This window comes from Pantherophis guttatus, chromosome 2 (genome assembly GCF_059756535.1).
Source record: "Pantherophis guttatus breed Tessera chromosome 2, ASM5975653v1, whole genome shotgun sequence".
Taxonomy (NCBI): domain Eukaryota; kingdom Metazoa; phylum Chordata; class Lepidosauria; order Squamata; family Colubridae; genus Pantherophis; species Pantherophis guttatus.
Genome location: NC_142064.1, coordinates 257,156,212 through 257,167,937, shown reverse-complemented (window position 1 = coordinate 257,167,937; position 11,726 = coordinate 257,156,212).

The window sequence follows — 11,726 nt, the reverse complement described above, 5'->3', positions numbered from 1 at the left end:
TTCTTTGTAGGTATTCCAAACAATATTTGTCCATCCATGTTAGATATGAGTAATAACATCTAAATACAGGTAGTTTTTGAAGAATGACACTCATACAGTAACTATTCAAAGGCAGGACTAGCTCTCAACTTTATGGCTGCCCCAGTGACATGCTCATAATCTGAGCACTTGGCAACTGGCTCTCACTTATGTCACATAAGTAAGTCACATCATCACCATTTGCAAGCTTTCATTCTGGCTCCCCACAAGCAAATTCAACAGGGAAGCCACCAGGGAAGCTGGTAAATCATTTTCCACCACTTTTTCACTCAAGAGCTTCCTCGTTGATTTTGTAGACATAGATATCAATGTATTATTTGGCATTTGGCAATGTCTCTGAGCTCTATTTAGGTCACAAAAGAAGTTTAAACATAATCCTTTGCCTATTCTGAAAGCCCGGTGCCCTAGAGCTGTGATTGCGAACCTATGGCACATGTGCCAGAAGTGGCACACAGAGACATCTCTCCGGGCATGCGAGCTATTGTCCATTGCTCTTCTGGGTTCCAGTGCAACAGTCAGCTGGTCTTTATGCATGGGGAAGCACCGGAAACCAGAAGAGCCGCATGCATGCACTGGCCAGCTGATCTTCATGCGCACATGCATACCAGAAACTGGAAGACCATCTTCCCGATGCGTGCAGGCACATGGGGTTGCCACTCTTCTCGTTTCTAGCACACACTCGCACATGGCCCCGTTTCGGCACTCAGTGTCAAAAAGATTCATCAACACTGCCCTAGAGTCTCTCACCCAGAAGAAGGTGAAGGAAGCCAAGATGGTGAAGAGCATTTGAATTGCAGTAAGACACGAATGAGGTAGTGCAACCTTCTCAGTTCTGCTTTCAATGGGTGCATTACTTGGAATGCTGACACTGAGATGTGATAATAGTTGCAACAGGGAAAGTCTTTTGAAGCTTGACAGGGGGATCTTTAGATTGTCTATAGCCCTTGAGGCAGCCATTTTGTCAGAATGTCTCTCACCTCTTTAGTGAATATATCCACCAATCTGAAAACTTTATCGAAAAATGGTTATGGTTGTTGTTGTTTGAAGCTAAATGCAGCTCTTATGAAGGGAAATCAGACTAGAAGAGATTGTCATGGTTTCCTTAATACAGAGGCAGTCCAGCTGTGGCTTCAGTGCAAAAATGACATTTCCCCCAGCATAGTCCCTGCTTGAAATCCCAGCACATGATCTTGGTGTCCCAGGACACATCAAAGAATGAAATAAGATTGGTTTGGCATGATCTGTTTTTAACAAACACATACTGGCTACTAGTTATAACTTTATTTGCTTCTATTCCATGCTTAGGAGCTTTTTTTTTTATCCTTTGCTGTCAGTTTTTTCATATTTCACTTGCTGTAAATTTTAACACTATATATTTAAAGATAAATACTGACAATATTCCCAGAGCTTCACCAATGGAAGAAAAAAACCATGACTGTGATTTTTATAATTACAAGGGATGTCATAGTTCTGCCATGTTCTTAACTTGCTCCTGTGCAATAACTGGAGAATAGCTAAATAGCTGAAGAAACCATGCTGCAGGGACTTGCCAGTGTGAATATATGTATTTTTATGCTGTGCCCTGAGGCAAAATTAAAGAAGCTGTTTCAAAACACTGCACGGAAGTGAGAACTTTGCTTAGTGTTAAAGTAAGAATTCTGTTTTCATGGTAGCTGAACTAAATGCCTCTGGGAAGTTCCCAAGTGGGACCTAGTGGGTGATTTTGGCTGTTCTTTTTTATTCTTTTCCTGCTCTACAATATCTTTGGAGATGCAGTGAGACACAAAGCTGGTTTCAATATGATGAAGTTATGAAGTAAACATTGGTATTCCTTAAAGTTTGTCTTTTCTAATGCTCCCCAGATCTTTTTTCCTATGCAAATGCCAGCTCCAAATGCTCTCCTTCTCATTTCTGCCACCTTAATGAGCAGGGACTCTAATATATCACCTTCCATTTTAGCAAGGGGTTCTCTGCCCAGTTGCTGGGTGGGCGTGGCCATGGTGGGCATGATCTAGTCAGCCTCCTGCACCATGGGAGGGCATTTTTGCCCTCCCCAGGCTCTGGAGACTTTCCCTGAGCCTCCGGGAGGGCAAAAACAGCCTCCCCAGGATCCAGAGGCCCTCTGAAGGCCGGAAACAGGCCAAATTCTGGTAGGCCCATTTTTCACCCTCCCTGAGCCTCCGTGAGTGCCCTGCACTTACCTGCATCCAAATCGGATCACGTGGGGACTCCTGGAAGTTGAGGGGCGGGTTGGGTGGGGCCAGCCAGGAGTGGGATTTGGGGGTTCTCCAAACTGCACAGAATCTTAGCTAGAGTTCTCCCAAACCCCTGCAAATCTCCAGCATCCCAACCCTGCTTTCATATCATAAAATTGATTGAACTTCTGCTTTTTCTTCTTTGACACCAATTTGTCAACCAACTATTTGACCCATCAACTACTAGTTGGCTGATTAGTGCTACTGAAGATTTTTGTCTGGGGAGCTCAGATTGTGCTTTTACCGGCTCTGCACCCCCCCCCCAAAGACCAACAAGACACTGCTGAGTGCAGAGCAGGTAACAGCATGAAGGTAGAGGTGAAGCAGGAAAGCTTTTCAGCGGGGAGGCTACCATAGGGAGGTCCATTTGGAGGGATCTGGGTGGGGTGTGTCCCACCTAATTTGGCTGTGTTTTTCCCTTTCTAGACCAGCTCCAAGCAAGCAGTGCAGGTGGTGGCACAAGCACTGCTAAAGTTTGTGCACCGCTTGCTTGGAGCTGGTCTGGAAAGGGAAAAAATACAGCTGAATTAGGTGGGACATGCCCCGTTCAGATCGCTCCAAATGGGTCTCCCTGCAGTAGCCTCCCTGCTGAAAAGCGCTTCCCGCTTCTCCTCTACTTGCATGCTGTTACTGGCTCTGCACCCAGGTAGCGGCCGGTGTCCCTGGGTAGTGGTGTCTTGTTGGTCTTGTGGGGGGGTGCAGAGCCAGTAACAGCATACAGGTAGAAGAGAAACGGAAAGTGCTTTTCACGCCCTTAGCTCATTTGCTGCAGGAAAGAGCAGGCGCTCGGAAGAGTGGGCTCCGTTTGGGTGAGCAATCACTGTCAGTGTCAGGTGTGCTTCCTTCAAAGTTCAGGAAAGAATGAGCCAAACTCCATTATTTATAGAGTAATGTACTTTTACTGGAAAATGAAATGAACGCTACCAAGGAAAAGCTGAAACTAAAGCAATAGGCACGAAAGTTGCATATAGAAAGCATCCCCTCCCACTGTCCATCATCAATCACCCAATCCAAAGGTCTCCCAGAGGTCAGGTGGAAGCACGTCTGGCATCGTCATCAATCAGGAACGCGATGACGGTTGACCCGATAGCCACTTCGGAGATTAGGTTTCGTTTCTTCAAAATCCTCCAGCACACTTCCTCCCCCCACGCTCTCCAATTCTCTCCCACCCGTTTCTTATGGCAGCCAAAGCAGTAAGGTCGGAGGCTGACAGTCAGGCCACGTAGTTTAGTGCGGAGGCTACAGTAGGGAGACCCATTTGGAGGGATCTGAGTGGGGCATGTCCCACCTAATTCAGCTGCATTTTTTCCCTTTCCAGACCAGCTCCAAGCAAGCAGTGCAGGTGGCGGTGCAAGAGCTGCTGAAGTTTATGTACCTTAGCCCGTCCCCTTACCATGGTAACAAAGAGGCATTTGGTGAAATTGGGAGCTTTGTCGCAGACCCTGATGTCACCAGAGGCCTTCCCAGAGGCTAGTATGCATCCAGCCAGCCAGCTAGGCCTGCTGCCCCCAACCCCCCGGAACCCACCTTGATCCTGGGTGGCATGGCACTGGCGGCGGCCGGCCAGCCAGCCAGGCCTGCCACCCCACAGGCTTCCCCTCTCCGTGGCAGCCCACCTGCAACTTACCAAAAATTAGGAAAGCAACAGCAGTCAAGTGGGTGAGGAGCAGAGCAGCTGGGCCTGGGCCACGTGGTCCGGGCAAGCAGAGGCCAATAGCAAGCGAGGAGAGCAATAAGAGAGCAGCCAAAATTTCAGCCTCGCACACATGGTAGGAGGAGCTGGCCAGTGGGCATGCACACGCTGGGAAATGATCTTTCAGTTTTTGGTGCATGCATGTGCACTGGCCGGCTAGTCTGATAATCTGAGCTTTGGGTTGTGAACCTGGAAGAGGAATGGCCGTGCACCATGTTGCATGCCAGGCAACATGGCTCCACGTGCCACCTGTGGCATGCGTGCCATAGGTTCGCCATCATGGTCCTAGAGCTTCTTGATAGTGAAATGGGTGGTATACAAATTAATTAATTAATTAATTAATTAATTAATTAATTAATTAATTAATTAATTAATTAATTAATTAATTAATTAAGGCATATGACAGGTCATCTCTTTGCATGAGAAACCCTGATCTTTCATAATTTGGCCTCACTTCTAATTTGTAGAAGATTTAGGAACTCATTATCTGGTTTCCTAGAATTACAGCAAACAATTTTGCATTGTAAATCTATGCCCTTAATAAAGATGTTGCTCATATTCTTCCATTTCAGCATTTATCTTTGGTGCCACTCTGCTGTAAAAAGGAATTAGGGAGAAACTGTTCCAAAGCTTGATCAAATCTTTGAATCTGCTTGAATACAACAAATCCTTGGCACTCCAAGCCTTCAGCTGATGATGATGAATGCCAGATTGTTCAACAACAAGGCCCCTCCTCATTTGTGACCTTCTTGGGGAGGAACAAGGTGACTGATGTGCATCATCCAGTTCGGCCTGTCCCAGATTGGGGTGTTCTTCTCTCTGAGATGTGTCCAGCTGGTGTAGAATGTGGAACCAGCCAAGACCTCAAGGCAGGGAAGACATTTTATATCAGTGTCTTCCTGATACACACCTAGCCCAAGGATGGTTTAATGGGCTATTCGTTGATTGCATTCACACCGCTGCTTTGCTTTTCCCTCTAGCTATTCCTGGAGGAGATTTCCATGTGCCCACAACTGCTATTGCATTTCCATCCACCCCCCTCAGATAGTCCAAGGATGACTTTAAACAGTTGTGGAAGTGGTGTTTTCCCCCTTATCTCATGTCTAGAAATTGCTAAGTAGAGCTCCCCAGACAAAAATCTTCAGCAGCACTAATCAGCCACCTAGTAGTTGATGGGTCAAATAGTTGGTTGACAGATTGGTGTCAAAGAGGAAAAAGCAGAAGTTCAATCTATTTTATGATATGAAAGCAGGGTTGGGATGCTGGAGGTTTGCAGGGGTTCAGGAGAACCTCTAGCTAAGATTCTGTGCAGGATTCTTAATTTAGCAGTAAGCAAAGTTCTCACTTCTGTGCAGTGTTTTGAAACAGCCTCTTTAATTTTGCCTCACAGCACAGCATAAAAATACATATATTCACATTGGCAAGTCCCTGCAGCATGGTTTCTTCAGCTATTTAGCTATTCTCCAGTTATTGTACAGGAGCAAGTTAAGAACATGGCAGTAGTATGACATCCAGTGGTGGAATTCAAATAATTTAACAACTGGTTCTCTGCCCTAATGACCAGCTGGGTAGGCGTGGTTTGGTGGTCATGTGACCGTATGGGCATGGCCAACTCAACGTCTATGGGAGCTTCGCCTTAGCTGTTACAATGTAATAAGGGCTAACCAGAGAGGCAGTTTCTGTAAGCAAGGCAATAAAGATTAGGCTAGAAACAACACCAGAATGGTTCCTTCCTGCCTTCCTTACAGGATTAGCCCTATAAAGTGTGTGTGTGGGGGGGAAGATTTCTTCCAACAACCAGTTCTCCAAACTGCTTAGAAAGTTGACAACCATCTCTCCTGAATAGGTGAGAACTGGCTGAATCCCATCACTGATGACACCCCTTGTAATTATAAAAATCACAGTCATGGTTTTTTTCTTCCATTGGTGAAGGTCTGGGAATATTGTCAGTATTTATCTTTAAATATATAGTGTTAAAATTTGCAGCAAGTGAAACATGAAAAAACTGATGGCAAAGGATAAAAAAAACCCTCCTAAGCATGGAATAGACAAAAATAAAGTTATAACTAGTAGCCAGCATGAGTTTGTTAAAAACAGATCATGCCAAACCAATCTTATTTCATTCTTTGATTTCTCCTGGGACACCAAGATCATGTGCTGGGATTTCAAGCAGGGACTATGCTGGGGAAAATGTCATTTTTGCACTGAAGCCACAGCTGGACTGCCTCTGTATTAAGGAAACCATGACAATCTCTTCTAGTCTGATTTCCCATCATAAGAGCTGCATTTAGCTTCAAACAACAACAACCATAACCATTTTTCGATAAAGTTTTCAGATTGGTGGATATATTCACTAAAGAGGTGAGAGGCATTCTGACAAAATGGCTGCCTCAAGGGCTATAGACAATCTAAAGATCCCCTTGTCAAGCTTCAAAAGACTTTTCCTGTTGCAACTATTATCATATCTCAGTGTCAGCATTCCAAGTGATGCACCCATTGACAGCAGAACTCCGAGGCAGGTATATTCCTCAAAGAACAATTCATTGGATGGGCTTCAGGGTTAACACTCAGCTTGCCAATGTTCTATGAGGGAGGGAGAGGGAGATAGAAAATGGCCCAGACATCAAGATGTTGGCGTGAGAATCAAGGACATTTCATCAGGTGTTTCTAGAAGTCAAAAAAACCTTTCGCACAACAATATCCATATACCTTATTGGGCAATGTGACCTGAGCTAATTGAGGGAGGGGGTGATAAAATTTGGACTTTAACTATAGAGGTTAGCGCAGGAAAGATCTAGGTCTGGTTTTTGCCTTCAAATGTGCTGAAATGATGTACTCAATAAACGTTTGCATAATGAGATTGAACCATCTTGATCGTTCTTGCTTTGGTTGAGTTCATCAGTCAGAACCTTGACATCCCCATTTGACAAATGTTTCCTTAAAGTTATAATTTTCGTATCTTACAAAGAAATACTGGGTATCATTCTGACTCTCTTTGTCATTGCTTTATCCATAACTACTGCAGTAGTGAGTTTCAAATCCCGGTGCTACCAGTTGGCTATCGGTAGCGCGCGGACACGCACAGGCGCTTTGAGAGCGTGTGGAACTTCTGAGCGTGTGCAGAAGCATCTGCACATGCGCAGAGCATTTTTGATTACATCTGGGCAGGTGAGCGGAACTTTCCACCGCCACCACTACCGGTTGGGGCGAACCAGGGCGAACCAGGAGCAAACCACCACTGAACTGCTGCCTTTATCCTGGGAATCTTCATTAAATACTGAGAAACGCCCACAGATAAAGTCAACAATTGTACATTCAACTACATCCTCCTGGTTTCACTCCTGCTTTCATTCTTGACCTCTATTCTATTCATCTCCTGGCAAATAGATGGGTAAGAAATGGAGGTAGTGACAGATTTTATTTTCCTGGGCTCCAAGATCACTGCAGATGAGGACTGCAGCCAAGAAATTAAAAGACGCTTGCTCCTGGGGAAGAAAGCTATGGCAAATCTAGACAGCATTCTAAAAAGCAGAAACATCACCCTGCCAACAAGAGTGCGTATAGCAAGGCTATGGTTTTCCCAGTTGCAATGTATGGCTGTGAAAGTTCGATCATAAGGAAGGCTGAGGGCCAAAGAATGGAGGCCTTTGAACTATGGTGCTGGAGAAGACTCCTGCGAGTCCCTTGGACTGCAAGATGATCAAACTGGTCAGTCCTAGAGGAGATCAATCCTGACTGCTGTTTAGAAGGCCAGATCCTGAAGATGAAACTCAAATACTTTGGCCACCTAATGAGAAGGAAAGACTCACTGGAGAAGAGCCTAATGCTGGGAAAAATTGAGGGCAAAAGAAGAAGGGGATGGCAGAGAATGAGGTGGCTGGATGGAGTCACTGAAGCAGTCGGCATGAGCTTAAATGGACTCCAGAGGATGGTAGAGGACAGGAAGGCCTGGAGGAATATTGTGCATGTGGTTGCGATGGGTCAGACATGACTTTGCAACTAACAACAACAACAATTCTATTCATCTGTTGCCCCATGAAAGTGACCTGATTCCTTCAACAAACCATTTTCAGCGTTGTTTTTTCAGTTGCTGTGTCTTACTTGCTGGCCAAGACTGTAATGGTGGTGGTAGTCTTCCAAAGTACAGAGTCTAACACAATATGAGACTAAAAGTCCATTGTAATAATAACTGTGTGAATGATTTCTGTCAAGCCACGCATGGTTTTCTATCAGTTTTTGGGACACCTGTCTTCAAACCTGGTGGGAGCCTCATAGCACAGAGCTCACAGGTGGATTCTGTCAAGAGCCACAGCTGCAGAGGTGGGTTTCAGCAAGTTATGACCAGTTCTGGAGAACGGGTAGCAGAAATTTTGAGTAGTTCAGAGAATCAGTAAATATTACCTCTGACTGGCCCCGCCCCATCTCTTCTCTGCCTCCCAAGTCCCAGCTGATCAGAAGGAAATGGGGATTCTGCAGTATCCTTCCCCTGCCACGCCCACCAAGCCATGCCCACAGAAGCAGTAGTAATTTTTTTTTTAATCCCACCACTGCACAGCTGGCCCATATCTTTGGAGTCCATACTTTGGAGACTAATCTTTGGCATCAGAGCTTCAGATTAATGTTCATCCTTGAATCTACTGATTGTCCAGGCAATATATATATATAGCTAATTTATTTATTAATTTACACTCCATCAAATGGTTTTGGAGGATGCAATGGAGAGAGGTCTCAGGAACTCAGATTGCATGATTTCACAAGCAGCACATGGGGGCGCTTGTATGAAAGCTGAACATTAGTGCGTGTTCTGTCCCCCGTCCTCACATAGACAAATGCAATATCCAACACATCTGCCAATAATGCATTGTATAAACAGACCAGAATTCCTGGCAGACAAGAGTTCTGGCAGCTACTTGTAAAACGCCTGCCAAATCCAATTAGTACTCCCAAAAAAACAGGAGAGGCCTTATCTGCAGTTCGTTTCCAGAGCAACAATTTATCCACAAGAGTTTAGTCCAAAATATATCTGAGCTGAAGTGCAGGATTCACGATGTGACTCTTTAGAGTTTAAATGTTTGTCGATCACAAAGCCTGCTGAGCAATCACGCCCCCTTTTATCTCTTGTGGGGCGTGGCTCAGTGACTCAGCTCAATCCATGGTCCTCCCACACCTCTTTTATTATTATTATTATTATTATTATTATTATTATTATTATTATTATTATTATTATTATTATTATTATTATTATTATTATTATTATTAAAAATTTTATACCGCCCTTCTCCCGAAGAAGTCAGGGCGGTGTACAGCCATATTAAAACAACGTATACCCACAAAATTTAAAACCAGTTTAAAATATATTAAAAATTTGGCCCTTATATTAAAAACTACAAACACCTAATTAAAATTCATTTTCTAAGCCAGGCCAGCCTGTTGAAACAAAAGAGTCTTAAGGGCACGGCGAAAGGTATGTAAGTCGGGGATCATGCAAATATCCGGGGGCAGTTCATTCCAGAGGGCAGGTGCCCCCACAGAGAAGGCTCTCCCCCTGGGTGTCGCTAGTCACCAGTGTTTGGCCGACGGTACCCTGAGGAGTCCCTCTCTGTGGGAGAGTATTGGTCGGTGGGAAGCTATCGGTGGCAGAAGGCAATCTCGTACATCTCTTCCTTTGTGCATGCTTCTCCCTCTGATATTGCCTGGGATCAAGCCAGGATTCATCAGTATCACTCTCTATCAATGGGTGCTCCGAAATGCCTTCCTCCTGGCACATCCCAGGCTGTTCCTCCTGGCCTTCGGATGGAACCTGAGGCATTGCCAGAGAGGAAGGTCCTGGAGAGGGAGGCCTTGCCAGTTCCTCCCCCTCACCTTCTGAGTCCTCTTCCTCCATGAGGACAGGCTTGGGAGTCGGACTCACAACAGCGCGAATAGCAAGCGTTCAGGCAAAGCGTGCAAAGCGTGTACCTCTTCAGCACTCGGTGAGTAAAAGGTTCACCACCATTGTCATATAGCAATGTCCCTGGGCTCAGGTCCTCAAATATTGTTTAGCCCTTCACCTTCAGCCATTGTGGCAATGTACTCATATAGCATCATCTCTTGGTTCCCTACTAGATTCCTTATATAAGAGCCAGCAAATGACATCATATAGGAGAAGGAGGCACAGTGATTAGAATGCAGTATTGCAGGCTATTTCTACTGCCTGCTGGCTGCCTGCAATTTGGCAATTTGATTCTCACCGGCTCAAGGTTGACTCAGTTTCCATCCTTCCAAGGTCGGTAAAATGAGGACCCAGATTGTTGGGGGGAATAGGCTGACTCTGTAAACTGCTTAGAGAGGCCTATAAAGCACTGTGAAGTGGTATTTAAGTCTGCTATTGCTATCGTGAAGAAGTCCGTAATGGGCTATTGTTTCAGATTAATGCCCCAGGGAATTTTGACAAGATCTTCTTTGTAACCATGAAAACTGATAGCCTCTGCTACATTTTGAAAGACACAAGACATTTAACAGGGGGCTCCAATAGCAATAGCACTTAAACTTATATACCACTTCATAATCATGGGGCCAAATTTATATATATCTTTTTAATTGTATTTTAATGTTTGTAGTTTATGTTTTTACTTGGCTGTTCACCACCCTGAGTCCTCAGGGAGAAGGGCGGTATACAAATTTAAAAATAAATAAATAAATAAATAAAATAGTGCTTTACAGCCCTCTCCAAGCAGTTTACATAGTCAGCATATTGCCCCCAACAATCTGGGTCCTCATTTTATTGACCTCGGAAGGATGGAAGTCTGAGTCAATCTTGAGCCTGGTGAGATTCGATCTGCCAAACTGCTGGCAGCCAGTGATCAGCAGAAGTAGCCTGCAGTACTGCACTTAACCACTGCGTCACCGTGGCTCATCATCAACAATAATAATAGGTGGTTCAATATGTCATGATCTGGAGTTAATTCATTCTGGAGTATCAAACCTTCACTGAAGAAGATGGCCTCATCCACCCCAGACAAAATAAGAAGGAATTATAATGGCCCACTGCCTAGTTCAAGAGTGTTGAACTGTTTTTCCACATTTTAATCTTTACAATCTCAAGAATAAGTTTGGAGTCTAAAAAACAATCAAACGTCCCTGAATTGTTCCTTTCTCGACTCTCAAATTAGGATTATTCTCCTGAGTCAAAGAAAATTCTTTTCTCCAACGGCACACTTTTATGGCCAAGGATCATTTCCAATTCCCCTTCTAATTATCAAAATCATGATTATTTATTCTCCATTGAACAAGGTTTAAGGGATTTCCACCAGCACAATTAGTGGTCAATCAATGTGACAACAAATGGAATAAACAGCATGTGATAATCTGATTTGTAACTGCCTTCTGTGATGAGATCAGAGTTTGGGGTAAAGCTGAGCAAATACTGTAGCAGTCTGAAATTGCAGATAGTTCTTCCAAATCTGGGGGCAAACTGGACCTTCTTCACTGCAGTTGTGGTCTTTTTGTGATCTCTGAGCTTTAACTCTGTGCTGAAGAAAGAACTCCAGGAAGGATCTCCTGCAATATACTGTATATCAAATGTTGCTGCTGCTGCATATACAGCTTTTTCTGCTTCAGTTTCTGTCTCAAATTCCCTGTGCCAGTACACTGATGAAATGTCCATTTAAGGTGATCATAGAAGAAAAGGAGTGGTTCCATTACTACAAGCCAGGAGACTACTGGATTACTGGAATAATGTCTGAAATCATAGCTCGATT